General features: G+C 37.9%; 1 long non-coding RNA gene and 1 other non-coding gene across 3 annotated transcripts; both read right to left on the bottom strand.

The window, feature by feature from the left end:
* Nucleotides 1-2001: 2001 nt before the first annotated feature.
* LOC108479656 (uncharacterized) lies at nt 2002-5350 on the bottom strand. Of its 2 annotated transcripts, XR_001870490.2 has the most exons (3): nt 3970-5301; nt 3742-3858; nt 2002-2342 (listed from the first exon to the last, which is right to left on the bottom strand). It is a non-coding gene; the product is annotated as an uncharacterized LOC108479656 (long non-coding RNA). The 2 variants fall into 2 exon arrangements; XR_001870489.2 differs by having other exon boundaries at nt 3742-5350.
* Nucleotides 5351-14497: 9147 nt separating this feature from the next.
* LOC128291165 (small nucleolar RNA R71) lies at nt 14498-14604 on the bottom strand. The gene has a single exon (XR_008280941.1). It is a non-coding gene; the product is annotated as a small nucleolar RNA R71 (small nucleolar RNA).
* Nucleotides 14605-22013: the final 7409 nt, after the last annotated feature.

The following is a 22013-nucleotide window of genomic DNA, read 5'->3' as shown; positions in this document are numbered from 1 at the left end:
GATTCCTAGATAAAACCCCTTGCTAATTTCTCAATTTTCTTGCAAACTATGATTGGAAATCTCGTGGTACTTATGAAGTAATTTGGAATTTCCAAGAGAGCCAACTTTGCCAATGTTATTCGAAGAGCCAAGGAAAGTTTTCGAGTGCCCCAGCCATTTAAATTATTCCTACCTTTATGCACCATAAACTGGAAAGTATTGGTAGATACTTGAGTGTGAAACAGTGGCATGCCCAGGTACTTCCCTAGATCATTAACTTTAACAAAACCAAGCTTATTACTGATCTTCGTCGCCATATCTTTTGGGGTGTTGCTAGAGAAAGATTTGAGTCTTACACCTATTGACTTTTTGTCAAGAATGAGTAGAAAAGTAATCTAAAATGCCATTAACACAATCTATGCCTTTATTATCAGCTCTACAAAAAAGAAACAAGTCATCAGCAAAAAAGAAATGCAACAAATTTTGGACATGACGAAAGAGAGAAAAGGGCTCCTATTCATTATTTTCAACTACCGAATCGAGCAGATGTCCCAATTGCTCCATGCCCAGAACAAAAAGATAAGGGAATAGAGGATGCCCTTGCCTTAAACCTCTCGTCGGAAAGAAAGTATCAGTGGTGACCCCATTCTAGAGAACTTCCATAGAAGCCATAGTGATACACTACATGATGACATTGATAATAGAATACAAGAACCCAATATCTTCTAGTGGGTTTTTAAGGAAACCCTGCCACACTCTATCGTATGCTTTCTCTAAATCAACTTTTATTGTCATCCAAGTCTTCTTGCTTTTCGTGACCTGCATTGAGTGAATTGCTTCTTGGGCAATAATAATATTGTCTGAGAAGCTATGCCCAGCTATAAAGCTATCTTGATGCTGTTCAACCAATTTTTGTATTACTAGTCGAAGTTGATTAACTAAAGTTTACTGCATTACTAGCCGAAGTCGATTAACTAAAGTTTACTGCATTACTAGTCGAAGTCGATTAACTAAAGTTTTTGTAATGTCTTTGTATATTACATTACATAAGCTAATTGGACGATACTGTGCTAACGTTTCTACCCCCTCCACTTTAGGAATCAGCACTAATAAATTCTTGTTGAGACTTGGATCAATCAGACACGTCTTCAAAATACTTTGAACTAGATTAAATAGACTGTTCCCACCACCTCCTTGTAGCACCCCTAACCTGTTTCCATCGCCGAATTAAGGTTACAAAGTATTATAGTACAATTCAAAACATTTAACTTCAAACAGAAACAATTATTCAAATTAAATACTAACATTCAAATACACATTTCATTTATTGTATAAGTTCACCTACGGACCTTAAACCAAGCCTACGGGCCGTAAAAATATTTTGGGAACATTCAGGGACTAATTTGAAAAAAATAAAAAATTTTGCAAACATGGGTTACACGGTCTTATGGCCAATCGCATAACATTTGAATTATACGACACACGGCTATGTTCCAACCCGTGTGGGTATTCGAAATAGGGTCACACGGCCATGTCACTGCCATGTGCTAGACCTTGTGTACATTCAAAGTAAGGTCACATGACTGTGTTGGCAAACCATGTAACTCTCTGTAACCGTGTGATTCATCTTGCACTTATTTAAAAGTAACACGGTTATGTGGTGTGGTCGTGTGCCACACGGTCGTGTGACAGTCCGGGTCTTAGGCCGTGTGTTTCCAAAATAACCTCTAATGCAAGCGAATTCAACTACCCTTTCTTAAACACCAAGACAAACCATTTCCAATCACATTCACACATTAAAACTCAATCAAACACACCTAAAACATGCCAAAATCAATCAACCTAGGTGCCTAATCAATGTGCCCTTATTGACACCACAATTCATTTGCCAAAATAAATCAAATCAAACACCTATCATGCACCAATGTAACTTGCATTTAAATTCACATTGGACAAAGATAATCACATACCTAACTTACTATTCATTCAAACCATCCATGAATACTTCCAACAATCACACAATTTCATCTCAAAGCAACATTTGAAATATGTACTTAACACTACTCAAATATTCCAATTCTTCACATCCTTTAAACAACATTTATATATCATCATCAAGTATCTACTAGAGGCCAAACCATGTACTAGAATACCATTAAACCAAAATACCAAACATATATACATGACTACAAAGTATCACCATTTCAAGTACTAAACATAACTACATGAACAACTTAACCGAAATAACCTAATACATGTCATTTATAACCAACATCAAAATGACCCAAAACATTTACAGAGATGATGAACGGATAGTGTATGTGCTCCAACTCGATCTTCCAACTATCCAAGCTTTTCAAAATCTACAAGAGAAAAATAAAAACAACGTAAGCAATTTATGCTTAGTAAGCTTGTATAGAATGTAACATAATTTGCTATATCAAGATTATTTAAACTTAATTATGCAATGAGTCATAAAGCATCTATATGTTCATTTGATTCATTTTCGTACCAAAAACCTTAATAGTTTAATAAATTACTCACTCCAATTATGTACCTTTTCGAATAATTTCTTAATAATTTCTTGTTCTAAAGGATGCCATGGTATCTTCCAACCATGGTTTTGATCAGTAATGGTTAATAGATTTCGAAGAGTTCTACACTTGCATCAAAGAAACATATGGTGCTTTTGTCCCATGAAGACAAATAACTGATAACATTATGATAGCTTATGAAATTTTACATTCTTTCAAAAAGAAAAGAGGAGGCACAGGCTTTTTTTTCCCTAAAATTGGACAAGAGTAAAGCCTATGACAGAGCGGAATGGAATTATCTTGAAGATATGATGAAAATGTTAGGCTTTTGCAGCAGTTGGATTGATCTTGTAATGAGGTGTGTAAGAACAGTATCCTGTTTGGTGGTACTTAATGGGAATCAAGGGACAGAATTCAAACCAACAAGAGGAATAAGGCAAGGAGACCCTCTGAGCCCATATGTGCAAAAGGCATTTCTATGCTACTGAATAAGGCTAAAAGAGAAGGACAATTGGATGGGCTAGAGTGGGCAGAGGAGATCTATCTATCACCCATCTTTCCTTTACCAACGATAGCTATTGTTTGGGGGAGCAATGATGGAAGGTGCAACAACAATGAAAACAGTATTTAATGAGTACGGAAGTATTTCTGGTCAGCTAGTAAGTTTCGAGAAATCCCTGATTTGTTTTAGCAGAAATGTACAAGATGACCTTAAAGAGCAAATAGAGGGATTTTTGGGGGTTTGAATCTCAAATAACCCAAAAAAATATATGGGCTTACCAACAATGGTAGGTAGGAGAAAAACGGACGCGTTCGTGGAGTTAAAAGAAAGAGTTATTCAAAAAACCAAGAGTTAGAGCATTTGTAATTTTTCTTTTGATGGTAAAGAAGTTTTTATAAAATAAATTTTACAAGCACTTCCCATGTACGCCATGCAGTGTTTTAAATTACCAGTGTTGCTTTGCAGAGAATTAGAAAATTTGATGAGTAAATTTTGGTGGCGAAATTTAAAAACTAATAAGGGCAGTCATTGGAGTAATTGGTTCGTTATGTGCAGTCCAAAAGCGTTTGAGGCTTTGGGGTTTAGGGATTTAGCAATGTTCAATTCTACCTATTGGCTAAACAAGGATGGAGACTATTCATCCAACTCAATTGTTTGTTTGCACGCATAGTGAAAATAAAATATTATCCATGTGATAATTTTTTAAATGAAAGGTTAGGAGCTTACCCCTCTTTTACCCGGCACAGCATTTGGAATGTGCGTAGTTTATTGGAAAAAGGAACAAGCTGGAGGATAGGGAATGACGAATTAACAAATATCTGGAATGATGCTTGGCTATCTACCCTTAAAAATGGAAAAGTAAAAGTTAGAGTATAAATATAAACTATTCCAAAGTAGTAGATCTAATTAATAAATAATCTTTTACATGAAACTATGATGCAATCTAGAACTTACTGGAAAGGGAACAAGCCGAGGCAATCCTGTCTATTCCATTGGTAAGCACGACTCAATAGGATGTTATAATATGGCATGGAGATAAATCGGGCGAGTACACAGTTCAAACTGGTTTTAAATGAATAATTACAAATTACCTACATCTACAGGGTTATTGTACAGACCAAACTAATATAAAAGCTTATTTTAAAAAACTGTTTTAAAAAACTGTGGAACCTCCCGATTCCCAGTAAAATAAAAATACATTTATGGAGAGTAACTAACAATTATCTCCCCACGCTTCGTAACCTAAAGACTCGAAGACTCAAGAATGATGTTACTTGTCCAATCTGCTCAGTAGAAGAAGAAACTGTGGAACACCTTTTTCGAGATTGCGAATTCACAAAAAAGGTCTTGCAGGAGGTTGGGGTTGATGTCTCACACATAAACATAGAACAAACACGGAACCAATGGTCAATCTCTTTCTTTTGCATTAATAACATTCATTTATGTGCAGTCATGGCAATTTCAGTTTGGGCAGTATGTTATAATAGAAATAAATACTACCATGAAAGGAAAAAGTGAAGGGTATAGGAGGTTGTGGGTTTTATTAAAGCTTATATTCTGGAGTTAGATCAAATAAGATCCATAACAGAGGTCAACATTAAGCCAAAGGAGGAACTATGGAGACCTTCCAAGGCAGAATAAGTTAAAGCTAATTTTGATGCATCACTTTTTCAATAAAACATGACAACAATAGCGGGGATCCGAACACTGTAGAAGCAAAGCGTGTCTTTAAGTCGTAATATTTTGGGAAAAAATGGGTTTTCGAGATCTGATAGTAGAATGTGATGCTCTAATAGTTATAAAAACACTCAAATCAGACTCAAAGGACAGATCGACGATTGGCAACATTATAAATGAAATTAAGAGAATACCCAGTTTTCTTAACTTATCTTTTCAATTTACTCCTCGAAATGCAAATGAAGTTGCGCACACCCTTGTAGCTCGAGGGCACAATCTCACTAGCCCGTCCCACAGTCGTCAACAATCAAAGAAGATGTTTGAATTGGTGAAGATGGGTCATTTCTTTCTGAGTTCGGGGATGATCTACCAAAAATAATGGTTCTTATTTATCTGACAAACTCAGATTTTTGGAGAAGTCTGGTACTGGATTATAAAGGAAAATACAGTGATGGAAGTAAGCCAGAAAGCTTCGATAATGGTTAAAGATGCAAAGAAGAGGAAAAGTGCCTTGGAACACGATAGGGTGTGTGGTTTTAATTTTAGGTTTTGCTTGTTTTCTAGGATTTAAGCTTATGCCCTTTTGTTTTTTTAGGAGAACTCGAGGCACCACCTTAGTTAACATTATTTTTATGACAGCTATTAAGACAACTGTTGCTTGTAGGTTTTGGTGAGTGTATTATGTTTCCTCTTTAATGCATAATTTTTCCTTAAAAAAATTTAAATATCAAAATGTAATTTTATCATATATTAATTTATAATTTAAACTTGCATAATAATTTTTTCATTTTGAGAGGCTAAATCACTTGGCCACCACTTCTAAATTCACGCTTCCCTAATAAATTCTTTTTATTTTAGAAGAAATAATCCTTATCGTTCGATATACATTTGATTTTTTTAGCTTCATGATATATTATTTCAATGAAATATTAAGATGTGTCAAAAACTTATTTAAATATAAATTAGAGGTTAGAAAATTGACATCTTATTTAGGTTTAAATTAAAGTTCAAATGGTTATTTGTGTGATAAAATATAGGAGTAATCCATCTAAATAAAATATACTTTAAAGGTGTCATACAGTAATAGTCACCGACCTGAGACCGAGACAAGTTTTGGGTCGTCGACCCGCGACTCAGCCTGACAAATGAATGTACACAAGACGTACATTGAGAAGATAGTTAGAGGAGCTGGCGATATTAGCTCGCAGTAGTTGAAAGGAGCTCGCAGTATCAGCTCACAAGAGTCTAAGGGAATTCGCGGTCCCAGCTGGCATACACCAAAAAAGTTCACATGGAGGGGACTATGAACTTCAGCATGCGACTTGAAACGATACATATGTCCAACATGCCCGAGGCCTGCTCAAAGTGTCAGTCCTATGAATAGTGGGGCTAAGTAATAACGGTGGAGTCAAATCATGAACAGTGATAATATGTATAAATACTCGAATGTTTCTTTTAATGAGACATAACAAATTACTCAACAATTGGTGCGGTGAGCGTGGAGGAACTTCCGATCATTGAATTTTTTAGTTTTCCAATTTTCTTCAATTTCAAAGAAGAAAATGACTCACCCAAATGAGAACTTTCCCCTCTATCTTTCATCCAAACAACCTGGAGCATCAGGTTCAGGTAGTCAGCCCAACAAGGCAAATTTCTTCACTAGATGGTTCATTGATAGAAAGAAAAACTTCTGCAATACGGCTCATCAAGGAGTTTTCTACAATATGGCTCATCAAGGAGTTTTCGGTCATTTAGACATGAACATATCCACCGGTCAAGGGTTTCCACCTCCCCCTAACCAGGAGGTAACTTTGCAGTAATTTTTTTGCTCCTCAAGAGCAGATGAGGTACATGAGAGGGAAAATGGCTACATAGGAGGCACAATTTGAGTAGCAGTAGACTTTCCAGCAGAAATTATTGAAATAAAATGAGGAGTTGAGAAGGAAGGTAAACTTTGAAACTTTCAACTTTTATGACAACGAGAATGTGAATGATGAAGCTCCAGGCATACATGCAAGGGAATGACAAAGCGAGATGGATGAACTACAACGAGATGTAAGAGCATTGCACCCTGAATCTCAGGGCATAGATTGGTTGTTCTATTCCAACAATCAATTGGCCCTTAACATAGCAACGGTGAACTTGTCACGCAATTTCAAGGTCCCAAGGACATGTTTGAGGGGAGAAGGGACTCCTGAGCCCACTTGACGTAATACAATAAGTACATGAATGTATTGTCAGCATCATATTCAATAAAGTGTAAAGCTTTTTCTGTAACGCTTAAAGGAATTGTGAATGACTAGTATTTATCCCTTCCACATGGCTAAATTTGAAGCTTCTCTTAGTTAGGACAACTATTTTTGGAGAGATTCAAAGCCCAAAGAATGATCAAAACACACTTATAGACTGATATCGGTGAAACTAAGAGAGGGCGAATCCCTTTAGGATTATGTTAAGCAGTTGCATGCAGCGACTCTAAACACGAAAAAATTAGAGGATCATTAGGCTATTGATGCCTTCATAATGGGGGTACAAAATAACCATGTGCAATACTCCTTTACTTATAATAGAACATATAGTTTGGCTAATTTGTACGAGCAGGCCCACAAATTCGTAGAAGTGAAAGAGATTAAGAAGACATTACATGGCACTTTTTAGAGGGAAGATAGACAGTTTAGAAACTGAGAGAGAGCTTGCTACAAGCAAGATCCTCCTAACTAGTTGTTGCGAGTGAGAGGTAATGGACAGTAGAGAAACCAAGCACAAGGTGATTCTCTCAAGGCTCCTTAGAGATCTCAACAAAATGATACCAAGAGATACGTCCCCCATGGTAGGTTTGAAGTTTATACTCCTTTGAACGCTACTCACACTTACATTCTGAACTAGGTAAAAGGCCTTAGAATTCTACCTAATCCATCTCCAATGAGGCATAGTACAAGGAGATCCAACTTAAGATACAAATGTGCCTTCTAAAATGATGTCAGACACAAAACTGAAGATTGTTTCACTCTGAATGATGCCATTAAGGAAGCAGTGAGAAACGACAAGCTGACCGAGTTTGTTGATCAGGGTGTTTCCCATCAGGGTTAGAGTTTGCGAGGTGATCTTAAGGGTAAGTAGAAGGTTAGGGGTACCATCCAATTGATAGTGGGAATAGATGAAGAATGGATGACCTATAACACTAAGAGAAAGGCTCACTTCAAGGGAGTTATGCCTATTGATTCATTTAAAAAGCCTCGCTAGTAGGAAAATTGGAAAGTGGACTTTACCGAAGAAGATGAGGAATATCCGATGAGGATGGGAATGATCCTATCGTGGTGACTACAATAATTGTCGATTTTGAAGTAAAAAAGATCATTGTAGATAGTGGGAGCACATTTGAAGTTCTAACTTGGGAAGCTTTTCAAAAAATGGGGTTGAAGGAGAATGCATTAAAGAAGGCTAGCCCATTTTATGGTTTCACAAACCATTATGTCAAGGTAAAAGGATCTATTACATTACCAGTAACTTTGGGGGATGATGAGCACACTACCATAGAGTATGTGTATTTTTTTTGTGGTAGATCATCTTATGGCTTTTAATGTCATTTTTTGCGCATCCCACCATAAGGATGGCAAGGATGATAGTGGCAACTTTTTGCATGAAGATCAAATTTCCCACCAAAATTGGAGTGGGGTACATGCAATTGGATCAGAGAGTAGCAAGGTAATGTTACATGTTGTAGTTATAGCGGCTCACGAGTAGGAACAACGAGGCTAGAGTTCACAATAGGCAAAGTTAGATGGAAAGTTGTTAGATTTGGATAGTCTGGATAATAGATACGAGGAGCGAGGAAAGAAACCAAAAGCAGCTGAAGCTATGGAAACTTTGCAACTTTCTAGTGGTAATACAAATAAGGTGGTTAGAATTTCGTCTGCACTGACAAGTAAGGAAAAGGAAAGTTTGAGTTCATTGTTTAAGAATAAATGCTGACATTTTTGCTTGGTCTGCTGCAGATATACCGGGGGTGGACCCTATGGTAATTGTGCATAGGTTGAATGTTTTGTCTAGAGTTAGACCCATAAAGTAGAAAAGGAGAAAGTTCGCAATTCAGGTTGTGGAGGCTATAAGGCATGAGGTTGCAAAACTGTTGGCCGCAGGGTTTATCAGGGAAGTTGAATATCCGAAGTGGCTTTCGAATGTAGTAATGGTGAATAAGCCGAATGGTAAGTGGAGAATGTGTATAGACTTTACCAATCTCACGGAGGCTTGTCCAAAAAATAGTTTCCCTCTTCCTTCGATTGATAAACTGATAGACGCATCCTCCGATAACAAATTCATGAGCTTTATGGATGCTTTCTCTAGATATAATCAGTTCTCCATGGTTCTTGAGGACCAAGAGAGAAAAAAGATTTTGTTATAGAAAAAGGTTTATTTTGCTATCGTGTGATGCCTTTTGGTTTGAAAAATATAGGTGCAACTTACTAGAAGCTGCTAAACAAGATTTTCATAGAGTAGATCGAACAAAGTGTTGAGGTTTATGTTGATGACATGTTAGTAAAGGGTTCCACTCTCACCCAGCATGTCGATAATTTGTCAGAAGCATTTGCGGTATAACGAGCTCATCGAATAAGGCTAAACCTAAAAAAGTGCACTTTTAGGGTTAGGCCTAGCAAGTTTTAAGGCTTTGTGGTCTCAAAAAGAGGAATCGAAGTGAACCTCGAGAAGATTTAGGCCATCCTAGATATGCCCCTCCAAAAATAATAAAGGATATTTAATGGTTGATTAGGAGGGTGGTCGCACTCAACAGATTTGTGTTGTGGATTGCTGACAAGTGCTTACCTTTCTTCAAGGCCCTGCACACCTCTTTTTCTTAAACAAGAGAGTTCCAAACAAATTTTAAAAAGCTTAAAGAGTACCTCACATCCCCTCCGTTATTGATGTCACCTAGTGAAGGAGAGACCATTTATTTGTACCTTGTCACGTCTGAGGAAACTGTGGTAGCTATCTTGTTCAAGGAAAAATGTGTTTGATAATTTCACGTGTATTAAATTAATAAGGTGTTGCAAAATGGAGAACTCAAGCACGCAAAAGTTGAAAAACTTATTTTTGCTTTAATTATTGTTGTTCGCAAATTGTGACCATACTTTCAAGTCCATCCCATGGTAGTTGTGACGAACCAGCTCATCAAAGAAATTGTCCAAACCTGACACCTCCCGAAGAGTGATCAAATGGAGTAAAAGCTCGCTGAGTTTGGTTCGATAGACTTATGGCAAAGACTAGATTAGAAGCAGAAGTACTCTTGGGGGATCCTGAAGGAAACGTATGGTAGTATGGGCTCTCTTTTGGATTTTAGAAGTCTAATAACACTATAGAGGACAAGGTATTGGTACTAGGGTTGCAGTTAGCTCACTAGCTTGGAGCGAGAGAGGTTATTATTCATGCAGATTCACTTTTGGTCGCCAAATAGTTGAACGAGGAGTATCAGGTCAAAGAGTCAAGGTTGAAGAAGTACCACTCGATTGCAACCCAGTTGCTAGCAGGGTTTGATAAGATACAAGTAAAAAAAGTCTCAAGGAGCGATAACACACGAGCAGACACTTTGTCTAACCTAGCGTCTTCCATTTCATCTAGCAAAGGCGAAAGATTATGTTGTAGCATAGGAAAGCCCCAAGTTACGATACACTCTAAGTATATGCTATAAATCAAGAAGACACATAGATGACACCTATAGTTCGCATATTACAAGGGATAAATGAGTGCTTAAATAAAAAAGAGCTCACAAAATTGTAATATAAAGCCACGAGGTATACACTTTTAGAAGGTGTACTGTATAAAAAAGGATTCTCATAGCCACTGTTGCTATGTCTAACGCCATTGGAAGCTGGGTATGTGATACAAAAGATTCATGAAGGCATTTATGGCAAACACTTAGGTGGAAGATTGCTTACCCAGAAAATCTTTAAGCAGGGATATTACTGGCCCACAATTGAGAAAGATGTACATGAGCTAGTTTGCACATGTGATTCTTGCCAAAGGTATGCCTAGGTATAAAGACAACCAGTAGAACCTCTTAAGATCATGTTAAGCCCTTGGGCATTTACAACTTGGGGAGTCAACATCCTTGGCCCATTCCCTATAGCCACAACATAGAAGAAATTTATAGTTGTCATGATGGACTACTTCACCAAATGGATTGAAGCTGAGGCTCTAGCAACCATCATTGAGAGACAAATGGAATCTTTCCTTTAGAAATCTATTATGTATAGGTTTAGTGTACCATATTTGATAATAACAGACAATGGTACACAATTTCAGGGGAAATCCAAGAACTTTTATGTTGATCTTCATATCTCCTTGGCTCAAAACTCTGTGAAAACTCCCTAAACTAATTGGTAAGTGAGGCTATGAATGAGAAGATTTTAGCAGCCTTGAAGAAGAAAGTGGGAGAGGTCAAAGATTTTTGGTTAGGGGAACTACCTGGAATTTTATGAGCCCTGCGAATATCCCCTTACACTGCAATAGGAGAGACAATATTCTCGATGGTTTATGGTGCAAAAGTAATGATTATCGCTGAGATTGGCATGTGCTCACATAAAATAACACACTTCAACGAAAATGCCAAGTAGGAAACTATGAAGCCCAACCTTGATCTCATTGATGAGATTAAAGAAGTAGTAGAAATCAGGAACACGACACACGCTCAGCAAGTAGCTAGTTACTGCAATTCCAAGGTAAAAAACAAACAATTTCAAGTTGTGACCTTGTGCTCAAAAACACTGAAGCCAGCCTCCCAGCTTTGCAACAATGAAATATGGCCCCAAGATGGGAGGGACCGTACAAAGTTATGGAAAAAAAAATAGGCTATAGAGCATACAAATTGGCAAAACTGAAGGGTGCAACTTTACCGCGCACATAGAATGCGCGTCATATTAAAAAGTATTATGTGTAAATTCTATTACTTTAATGAAAAGATGTTCTTTTAATAGTATATTTACTTTATATTATCCTCTCCTCAAAAAATAGTTAGAGAAAGCTTAGGCTTCCAGTTGTGATCTTAATGCTCCCAGGTTCAATACTCTAGCCTCTAAAACAGTTAGTGAGAGCTAAGGCTCCTAATTGTTATCTTAGGGCTCATAGGTTCAATACCGTAGCCTCAAAAATAGCTGAAGAGAGCTAAGGCTCCCAACTATGATCTTAAAGCTTGCAGATTCAATACCGTGGCCTCTAAAGCAGTTGGTGAGAGCTAAGGTTCCTAGTTTTGATCTTAAAGCTCGCAGGTTTAATACTTCAGCCCTGAAAAAATAGTTAGAGAGAGCTAAGGCTCGTAGGTTCAATACCACAACTTCTAAAACCGTTAGCGAGAGCTAAGGCTCTCACCTGTGCTCTTAAGGCTTACAGGTTCAATACCACAGCCTCTCAAATAGCTAGCAAGAGCTAAGGCTCCCAATTGTGATCTTAAGGCTCACAAGTACAATACCACAACCTCTAAAATAGTTAGCAAGAGCTAAAGCTCCCAACTGTGATCTTAGGGCTCCCAGGTTCAATACTGCAACTTCTACAACAGTTATAGAGAGCTAAGGCTCCCAGCTACGATCTTAGGTCTTGCAGGTTCAATACTGCAGCCTCTAAACAGTTAGCAAGAGCTAAGGCTCCCAGCTATGATCTTAGGGCTTGCAAGTTCAATACTGCAGCCTTAAAATAGTCAGCGAGAGTTAAGGTTCCAGGCTGTGATCTTAAGGCTCGTAGGTTTGATAAACCGTAATACATATTTTATCCCATACTTAACATATTTTATGGATGAATTTTCCTTAAAATTAGTGAATTCGATGCTCCTAATGCCTTAATTTCATGTTTTACACTTAGGTGAGCATAGGAGAGTGAAAGGAACGAGAAACGGGCCAAAAACGGAGAAAATGGGCCTACGTACGATATCAACACGGCCTAGACCTCCTCACACAGGCAGACCACACAGCCGCGTCAATTTGGCAGAATCGAAGCACGACTCACACTGGTGGCCTACACACCCGTGCCTATTTAACATGCTTGACCATGACCTTAAGTAATCGCACAAGGCGTGTCCCTACCGAGCCCAAGTTTAGTCCAATTCGAAAAAGGCCAATTTTGAGGGTTCTTAGGCACTCCAAAGCCTATAAATACACCCTAGAAGAGGAGAAAAATATATAGACAGAGAGAGAAGTAGGGAACTGCTCAACGAAAGCCGATTGATCTATCTCAGAAGCCAGATTCATCATCAAGACTAAAGATCTCCCCTTAATTTCCCTTTAGGAGTTTTGTGTTTTGCTTTATGTTTTGTATTCATTATTCTTCTGAGATCTTTACCTTTTTAGTTTTGAACTAAAACCCCTAAATACCTTAGGGGAATGAAACCTAAGACAGATCTTGTTATTATTATCTGAATTGTATGATAAATATTTGACTTGTTCTTAATTATGTGTTCTTAATTCTTGTTTTGATATTCCAGGATATTGATTCAAGTTAAGCTCTTATTCAGAGGAGGAATAGACCCTGTCTAAGAGTACATTTATGATAATTAAGCAGAGTTGATTGCGCGCCTAGAGATTGGGTGACAAGATTTTGCCAGATTAGGGTGAAACCTAATAAGGGGATCCATAGATCGAGTTAATGCAACCCTAGGGAGTTAATTAGAAAGAGATTTCAATTATTCAACCTATGGTTAGAAGTTGTTAGTCTCGAGAGGGATAATAATATAACTTAGAGATTTCTACGGATCAAGTCAAATGAATAAATCGTCCGATTCATAGTCAAATAACAAGTGAAGTCTAGCTGGATCTATCCTTAGGTATTGTCTTAATTCAATCGTTTTTCAAAAAGTAATTCCCCAATTCTATTTTCTGTGATTTCTTAGTTTAGTTAATTAGTTAGTAAAAACAAACCCCGTTATTCTTAGGCTAGATAATAAAAAGACAGTCATTACTAGTACTTTTAGTTCCTTTGGGTTCGACAATCCGGTCTAGCTAAAACTATACTACTATTCGATAGGTACACTTGCCTTCATCGTGATAATAGTTAGTTTTAAGAACGATTCATTATAAATATTTAAAACCTGTCACGAATATCACGCATCAAGTTTTTGGCGCATATTCGGGAACTAAGATATTAGGAACACTCGATTTTATTACTTTAGTTATTTACTTTTCTTGCAATTTAAATTTATTTCTAATTTTATTACTAATTCTTCTTTTTCCTTTTTTCGCGAGTTCTTATAGTTTATGACTAGAAGAAACCCGTCAGGACCATTGCTTTTTGATAGTGAGATCGATCGCACAGTTCGCAGAAACCAAAGAGAAATAAGGCGAAGCTTAAGATACGCAGAGAACGAGCAAGAGGACGATATTCAAACCCGAACTAAAGAGATGGCTGAAAAATAAGAAAATCCGCTACCTCCTACGATTGCTGTTAATCAGAATCCTACTCGGCGCACTATGTATGATTATGCTAAACCTAATTTAACAGGAACTGAGTCAAGTATAGTTAGACCTGCTATTGCTGCAAATAATTTTGAACAAAAACCTAACACAATTTAAATGATACAACAGTTTGTTCAGTTTGATGGTTTGCAATATGAGGATCCCAACGCTCACTTGGCAAATTTCCTAGAATTTTGCGATACCTTTAAAATTAATGGCGTTTCTGATGACACCATCCGTCTTCGGTTGTTTCCTTTTCATTAAGGAATAAGGCTAAACAGTGGTTGAACTCATTACCATGAGGGTCAATCACTACTTGGGAACAAATGACCGGAAAATTTTTATTAAAATATTTTCCACTGGCTAAAATAGCCAAATTACGTAATGATATCTCTTCTTTTGTGCAGATGGATTTAGAAACACTCTACGATGCATGGGAGAGATACAAGGACCTTTTGAGAAGGTGCCCTCACCATGGGTTACCGCATTGGCTACAGGTTCAAACGTTCCATAATGGCCTGAATCCTTCGACTCAGCAGATGATTAATGCAGCAGCTGGAGGAACTATCAATAATAAAACACCTGAGACGGCTTACGAATTTATTGAGGAGATACTGAATAACTATCAGTGGCAAGTTATGAGAACAAAGCCAACGAAAGCAGCCGGTGTTTTCAACCTCGATGCGGTTACTATGCTATCTAACCAAGTAGAACTCTTAAATAAAAAGATTAACGGTGTGGTTCTACTCAGGTACATCCAATGATAAGGTGTGATTCAAATGGAGGAGGAGCATGCACAGAATATCAACCCTTCAACCTTAGCATCGAGGAGGAACAAGTCCAATACATGGGTAACAATAACTCTAGATCCCAAAATAACCCATTTAGTAACACTTATAATGTAGGCCGGAGGAACCATCCCAATTTCTCATGGGGCGGTTAAGGAAATCAAAGGCCACAACATCCTCCGCGTTTTCAACAACCACCTTACCAACAAGAAAAGAAGCCGAACCTTACAGAGATGCTAACTAAATTCATCTCAGTGTCAGAAACCCATTTTCAAAATATCGAGACAGCACTTAAGAATCAACAAGCATCGATCCAAGGGCTCGAAACTCAGATTGGACAGCTTGCCAAGTTGATTTCTGAACGACCACAAGGTAGCTTGCCAAGCAACACAGAATCTAACCCAAGGGAGAAACTCAACGCGATTACTAGTCAAGATGAGGAAGGGTTAGTCACACTTAAACCAGAACCAAGGCAAGAAACTGAGATAAGTAAAGGCAAAGGTGAGGTAGACCACAATAAGCAGAAATCAGTAAGTACAGAATACAAACCTCGTGTGCCATACCCTAATGCGACAAGGAAAGACCGCTTAGATGAACAATTTGATAAATTCCTCAAACTTTTAAAAAAATTACATATTAACTTATCGTTTATTGAAGCTCTATTGCAGATGTCAAACGTAATGAAATTTTTAAAGGAGCTTTTAGTAAATAAGCGGAAGTTGGATGAGGCTTCACATGTGAAGCTAAACGCAGTTTGCTCAGCTATTCTACAGAATAAACAACCCAACAAACTAAAAGATCCAGGGAGTTTTACGATTTCTTGCTTAATTAGTAGTTTAGATGTTAATAATGCATTAGCTGATTTAGGGGCTAGTATTAACGTTATACCTTACAAAATGTTTAAACAACTAGGTTTTGGGAAACCCAAACAGACTAGGATGAGTATTCAATTAGCAGATAAAACTATAAGATTTTCTAAGGGTATTATTGAAGATGTGCTAGTTAAAATCGATAAATTTATATTTCCCGTTGACTTCGTTGTTCTAGACATAGAGGAGGATAGCAACACTCCTTTGATTTTAGAAAGGCCCTTTTTAGCAACTGCTAGAACGATTATTGATGTTGGCACAGGTGAGCTCACACTTCGTATGGGAGATGAAACAATCACATTTCAAGCTCGCAATTTCGGCAACACATCGAAAATTGAAGGTGATTGTCTAAACCACTCTACTAAAACTGACAATATGGTGCAACCTATTTTGCAAGAAATGAGTTTGAAAGAAGTACATGAGCCATTTTCAAGCAATAGTAGAGGGCCTATTCATGAATAACGAAGGCCACAAATTGAGGAGCTAGATGAATGGCAGACACATAAACCGAGAACACACGATAAACCAAAACTACGCCAGGATGAGCTCAATACCTTTCCAAATTAACTTAAGGTTGGAGATAAAGTTTTATTAGATGCCGCAGATCCTCACATTGTCACTACCAAACCGAATGAAGAAATCCCTCTTACAGTACTTAGCATTTTCCCATTCGGTACAGTCGAGGTAAATTATCCTAAGTTCGGCACTTTTAAGGTAAACAATACCCGCCTAAAACCTTATTTTGATGAGATTCACAGTAGGAACGAGGAGTATAAACTCCTCGAACCACCATGACCATTCAATGGAGAGGTAAGTCAAGCTTAGACTATAAATAAGCGCTTCTCGGGAGGCAACCCGAGCACTAACTGTATTAAATTCTTTAAATTTTAGTGTTTAAACACCTAACTTACTAACGGAGCTCTTGAATACAGGTTTCCCACACAGACACGGCCTAACACACGGGCGTGCCTTAGGCCGTGTGGAAACAGGGCAAAGATTTTTCCTAGCACGGGCTACGATAAATTGCCATTACTGTGCGACATGGTCGTGGGCGAACCTACCAAAATAACACGGGCGTACGACATGCCCGTGCCTTAAAACCGTGGCCAAACCTGTCAAATTAACACTGGCTTGCGACACGCCCGTGCCAAGCAACTGTGGTCGAACCTGTTAGATTAACACGGGCGTGGGACTACATACACGAGCATGGGAGAAGTGAACGAAGACAGACACGATAGTACGACACAGTCGTGTGCACCCACACGCCCAAGGAACACGGGAGTGGGCCAATTGTCAGACGCGCCCAAATTTAAAAATCGCGAATCACACGGGCAAAAATTGGGGAACACGGGCATGTTCCATGGCCGTGTGTATCAAAAATCTATAAATACCCTGCACTATTCATTGTCTTCTTCACTCAAAATCCCTAACCCTAGCCGCTACAAGTCCACACGGCCTCCCTACCACACGAGTAAAAATTGGGGAACACGGGCATTTTCCATGGCCGTGTGTCTCAAAAATCTATAAATACCCTTCACTATTTATTGTTTTCTTCACTCAAAATCCCTAACCCTAGCTACTTCAAGTCCACACGGCCTCCCTACCATGCCCGTGCACTGCTCCCCATCCTATTTTTTGACGCCCAATCTCTCTCCCTTAGCGTTTGTTTACTCCTTTCACTTCTATTTTACTTATTTCTAATGCTTATTATCAAAATAATCTTCATTTTCCTCATACTACTTTCATTTTGCTCATTATTCTATTATTTAATTTGCATTCTTAGGTTATTTATCATACATTTCATGTTGAATCGAGTTGTTAGGAAAGCCTCATTCTATTGTCATACCAATGCCATTACTATGCTAATTCTCATGCTATTACCATGCTAATGTCACAAAATTATGTTATCAAATTGATTATTTTGGTTGAGTTTGGTTAGTATTAGAATTTTGGCTAAAATTATTAGTTCAAATTCATGGCTTTTTCCTTTTGAAATTCGTTTACCTACTATTATTCTTTTTTATATTGCAGGTATACAATGTCGTCTTCACGTGGTAAAAAGGCCGCCATCCCTACTTCAAAGAAAAAGAAGGGAGCGTCATCTTCCTCGGGTCCTACCATGGAAATTCGTCACCCTTTCTTGCAGTTCACTATTGGGCCCCAAGAAGAACTTTACCAAATACTCCGGACCCAACCTTTAATTGCAGGCCGCTGCATCGACTAGGCTGTAGTAGAACAAGTTCAGTTGGCTGATGCAATTTGGGCTTTTCTAACCACCGACCCTTGGGAGCTTTTCTTCGGGATCATTGAGCATCATATCTCGAGCTGACGATGGAACTATGCTCAACGTTTCATCTTCAGATCGTAATGACAAATTACGATGATCCCGGCATAGTCCAATTTTGCCTAGGCAGATTAGTTCGCCAGTTAAGCGTCCCAGAATTTGGTATTGCACTGGGCTTATATACAGAGGAATTCAAGGAGAAGAATGACTTACATGCTCTCAACCGCCACATCCATCGTTCTCCTTCACGGTGCTGGGACGCACGAGTATCATGTTTGGCCTCCTACAGTCCTACCCGCTCCAAGGCACCGTCTCTCCCTCCATCTCTGAGGTACTTACACGCCATTTTGGCTCATACGTTAACAAGAAAGAGAGAGAGAACTGGAGTCGTCAACACTCACGACGCCTACTTTCTATGGTGTATGTCACACGGGCACGTCATAGACCTTGCCTATTTTATTGCCCTCGCCATTCAACATCAGAAGGAGTGGCATAGGAAGGGGGTCACCTCCATTAGGCCCTATGTGACGCGGTTGGCTCTGTATTTCGGTCTCCTCAACACAGTAGCCCAATCATCCTCCCTCACTCTCATGGGCCAGATGTCCCCATAGGGTATCTTTAGCATGCTAAGTATGAGGATGATCGAGAAGCACTAAGGAACCTACCCTCCTCAATATCGTCTCGCCCAATCTACCGAGGAGGAGGCCCCTGAGGACATTACTGATGATGTCCCTCCACGTCACGAGGACCCACCATCTTGCCACCACCACCCTCTCGTCCAATTCATGCAGCGGCTTCATACGCTGACATCTCTAAGCGCCTAACTCAATTCGAGCAGCAGTGTTTTCAGCGCTTCGATCACATTGATGCTACAACCAGATTTGTCAGCACTTCCACATCTCATTGCCACCCTCACCTCGCGAACCATTTAGCGATGAAGATGTTTAAAAACTTTTATTTATTATTTTATGTTTTTACTTTTATTTTATTTTAAGACTACTTTTTATTTTTTTCACCTTATTTTTATTAGGACTTATTATTATTATTTTACAATTTTTAATTTTGAATAATTCATATTAAGTACTTACCCTTCCTTATATATTTTTTAAAAGAGTTCCTGATTCTATCACAGTTATAAAGAGCTCCAAAGCTCACTATTACTCACGGACTCGAAACTCCACTGAGAAAGGTTCTCCACGACTGTCATCTCTTGCTCGACCACGACCATAACCAACTTCAGATATAATATTCTTTTGGCGCAGGACTTATGGACTAATGAACCTCTACCACTATCAGAGTATCCTCCTCCATCCTCACGCCGATTATTCTCCAAAACTCTAGTTCAAGGAAAATCATTCATCACTCAAGAAGTTTCACTTCTCTCCCTATCTTTTTTTTATATTATTTTCTATATATCTATCTTTGTACATTGAGGGTAATGTACATCTTAAGTGTGGGGGGGTATTCATTTTTATATCAGAAAAATCTCTAAATGATTGCCTTGCTCTCTTGAAAAGCTCTCATATCATGTTTAGGATAAATTTTGATTGATTTATGATTTTATTAATATATCTTAAATTAAAACATAGACATTCATACATTGATTATTTAAACTTTAAGACATTAGAGAATTAAGCATGATAAGTTGATTTTTAAGAATATAAAATTTTAAGTTGATTCCCCAAGTTTAGGTATTATCTTGGATTGAAATCCACAAGTTTAAACATCAAAAAGCCATAATTTTTTGTGAGATCTTGAGCCTTTAGAGCATCTATTATTTCTTTCATGCTCACTTTCATTATGAGTATGTCAGTATTGAATTGTTATTCTAGAACTTGCTTGATTATGAATGTCAAGACCATACCATTTGATTTGATATGTCAAAATGATAAAGACACTTAGGTTTAACCCACTCACTCCATAAAAGCCTACCTTCACAATTAACCCTTAGTGAACCCCCTTGAGCCTAATAACCCATTCATTGATTTACCCTCAATATTAGCCCATAACTCATTATTGTTGAAATCCCCTAAATTAATTTGATACCTATTTTTGTCGAGACTTGAGTTGGAATAATTGTTTAGCCATGTTTTATTCTATTTTGTAATTTGGCTTGTTCTTAAAAAAAATGTATACATATTAGTAGTAGTGATCTTCTAAGCTAAAGAAGTTAAATTCCATATTATGAGAAAAAGCTCTGTTGCACGTAATTGTTGACTAGTCATTTTTCTAGTTAGGAAATTTTTCAATTCAATCTCGATTCTAACCCTTTCTTTCAGCCTGTGACCACACCCTCTAACTAAAGCCACGTTACAACCCTCTAAAGACCTTTTGATTGATGTTTCATCTCAATTTATAGTGGTGGAGATTTGGTTTTCATGCAAGCCTATGGTAATGACTCTTCATTATTGACTATTGAATGCTTCATTTTATTATCCTTAAACACTTCGAGTGATTTGAGTGAATCTTTAGTGATGATATGAAACTCTGTGATATTTTGAATCAAAGGTAATTACTTAAATGAGGGGAGACACCTATGTTTTCATGATAAAATGCTCAACTTGGAATGTTTGAAACTTTGATGTTCTTTCAATTGAATTTTCAATGTATGATTACCTATGGATTATTTTGAGATATTATCGATAGAAATTATAATTTGAGAAGAATTTATTTTGATTATGAGTTGAGGATTTTGCTTGAGGACAAGCAAATGCTTAAATGTGGGGGTATTTGATAAACCGTAATTCATACATATTTTTATCCCATGCTTAGCACATTTTATGGATGAATTTTCCTTAAAATTGGTGAATTCGATGCTTCTAATGCCTTAATTTCATATTTTACACTCAGGTGAGCATAGGAGAGTGAAAGGAATGAGAAACGGGCCAAAAACGGAGAAAATGGGCCAACGTACGAAATCAACACGACCTGAACCTCCTCACAAGGGTAGACCACACGGCCGTGTCAATTTGGCAAAATCGAAGCATGACTCACACGGGTGGACCATACACCCGTGCCTATTTAACAGGCCTGACCACGGCCTTAAGCAATCGCATATGGGCGTGTCACACGGGCATGTCCCTGCCGAGCCCAAGTTTAGTCCAATTCCGAAAAGGCCAATTTTGAGGGTTCTTAGGAATTCCAAAGCCTATAAATACACCCTAGAGGAGGAGAAAAAGATATACACAGAGAGGGAAGCAGAGAACTGCTCAAGAAAAGCCGATTGATCCATCTCAGAAGTCGGATTCATCATTATGACTGAAGATCTCCCCTCAATTTCCCTTCAGGAGTTTTGGGTTTTTCTTTATGTTTTGTATTCATTACTCTTCTGAGATCTTTACCTTTTTAGTTATGAACTAAAACCCCTAAATACCTAAGGGGAATGAAACCTAAGACAGATCTTGTTATTATTATCTGAATTGTATGATAAATATTTGACTTGTTCTTAATTATGTGTTCTTATTATTTGAATTGTATGACAAATAAACTTGAAAATTTTCAATTTTTTTCATTCATAAAGAAGAGTAGTACAAAGTTAAAAAATTAAAGATAATTAAACTTCAATTCCTCCATCAAGATCACCACAGACTTTATTCTCCTTCTCAACAACTTTAGCAGTGTCGATAGCAGGGCCAGTAGTGATGTTATCACTAGCAGGCACAATAGTTGGTTCAGAAGGACTTTCTTCGAGGTAAAAATACCCTAAAATTTTCCACTTGGATGCAAACCCATCCAAAGTGGCCCTCGAAGGATAGTGAACATCAAAGCCAAGCTAGTTCATCTCTACCTCAGCGAGAGAATTGAAATCAACATTGCGAAAATCAAAAGGCCCAAAAACAACTTGAGCATGCAGAAGAATATTAGATTTAAGCTCAGTGGTGACATCACTCAACGTCCCCAAAGTATTCTTCTTAAACCCCTCAAAAGCATTTTATTGTTTTCATTTTAA

The sequence above is a fragment of the Gossypium arboreum genome, chromosome 3 (assembly GCF_025698485.1).
Source record: "Gossypium arboreum isolate Shixiya-1 chromosome 3, ASM2569848v2, whole genome shotgun sequence".
NCBI classification, from domain to species: Eukaryota; Viridiplantae; Streptophyta; class Magnoliopsida; order Malvales; family Malvaceae; genus Gossypium; species Gossypium arboreum.
The sequence above is the reverse complement of the archived record's forward strand: the minus strand, read 5'-3'. Positions and strand labels throughout refer to the sequence as shown.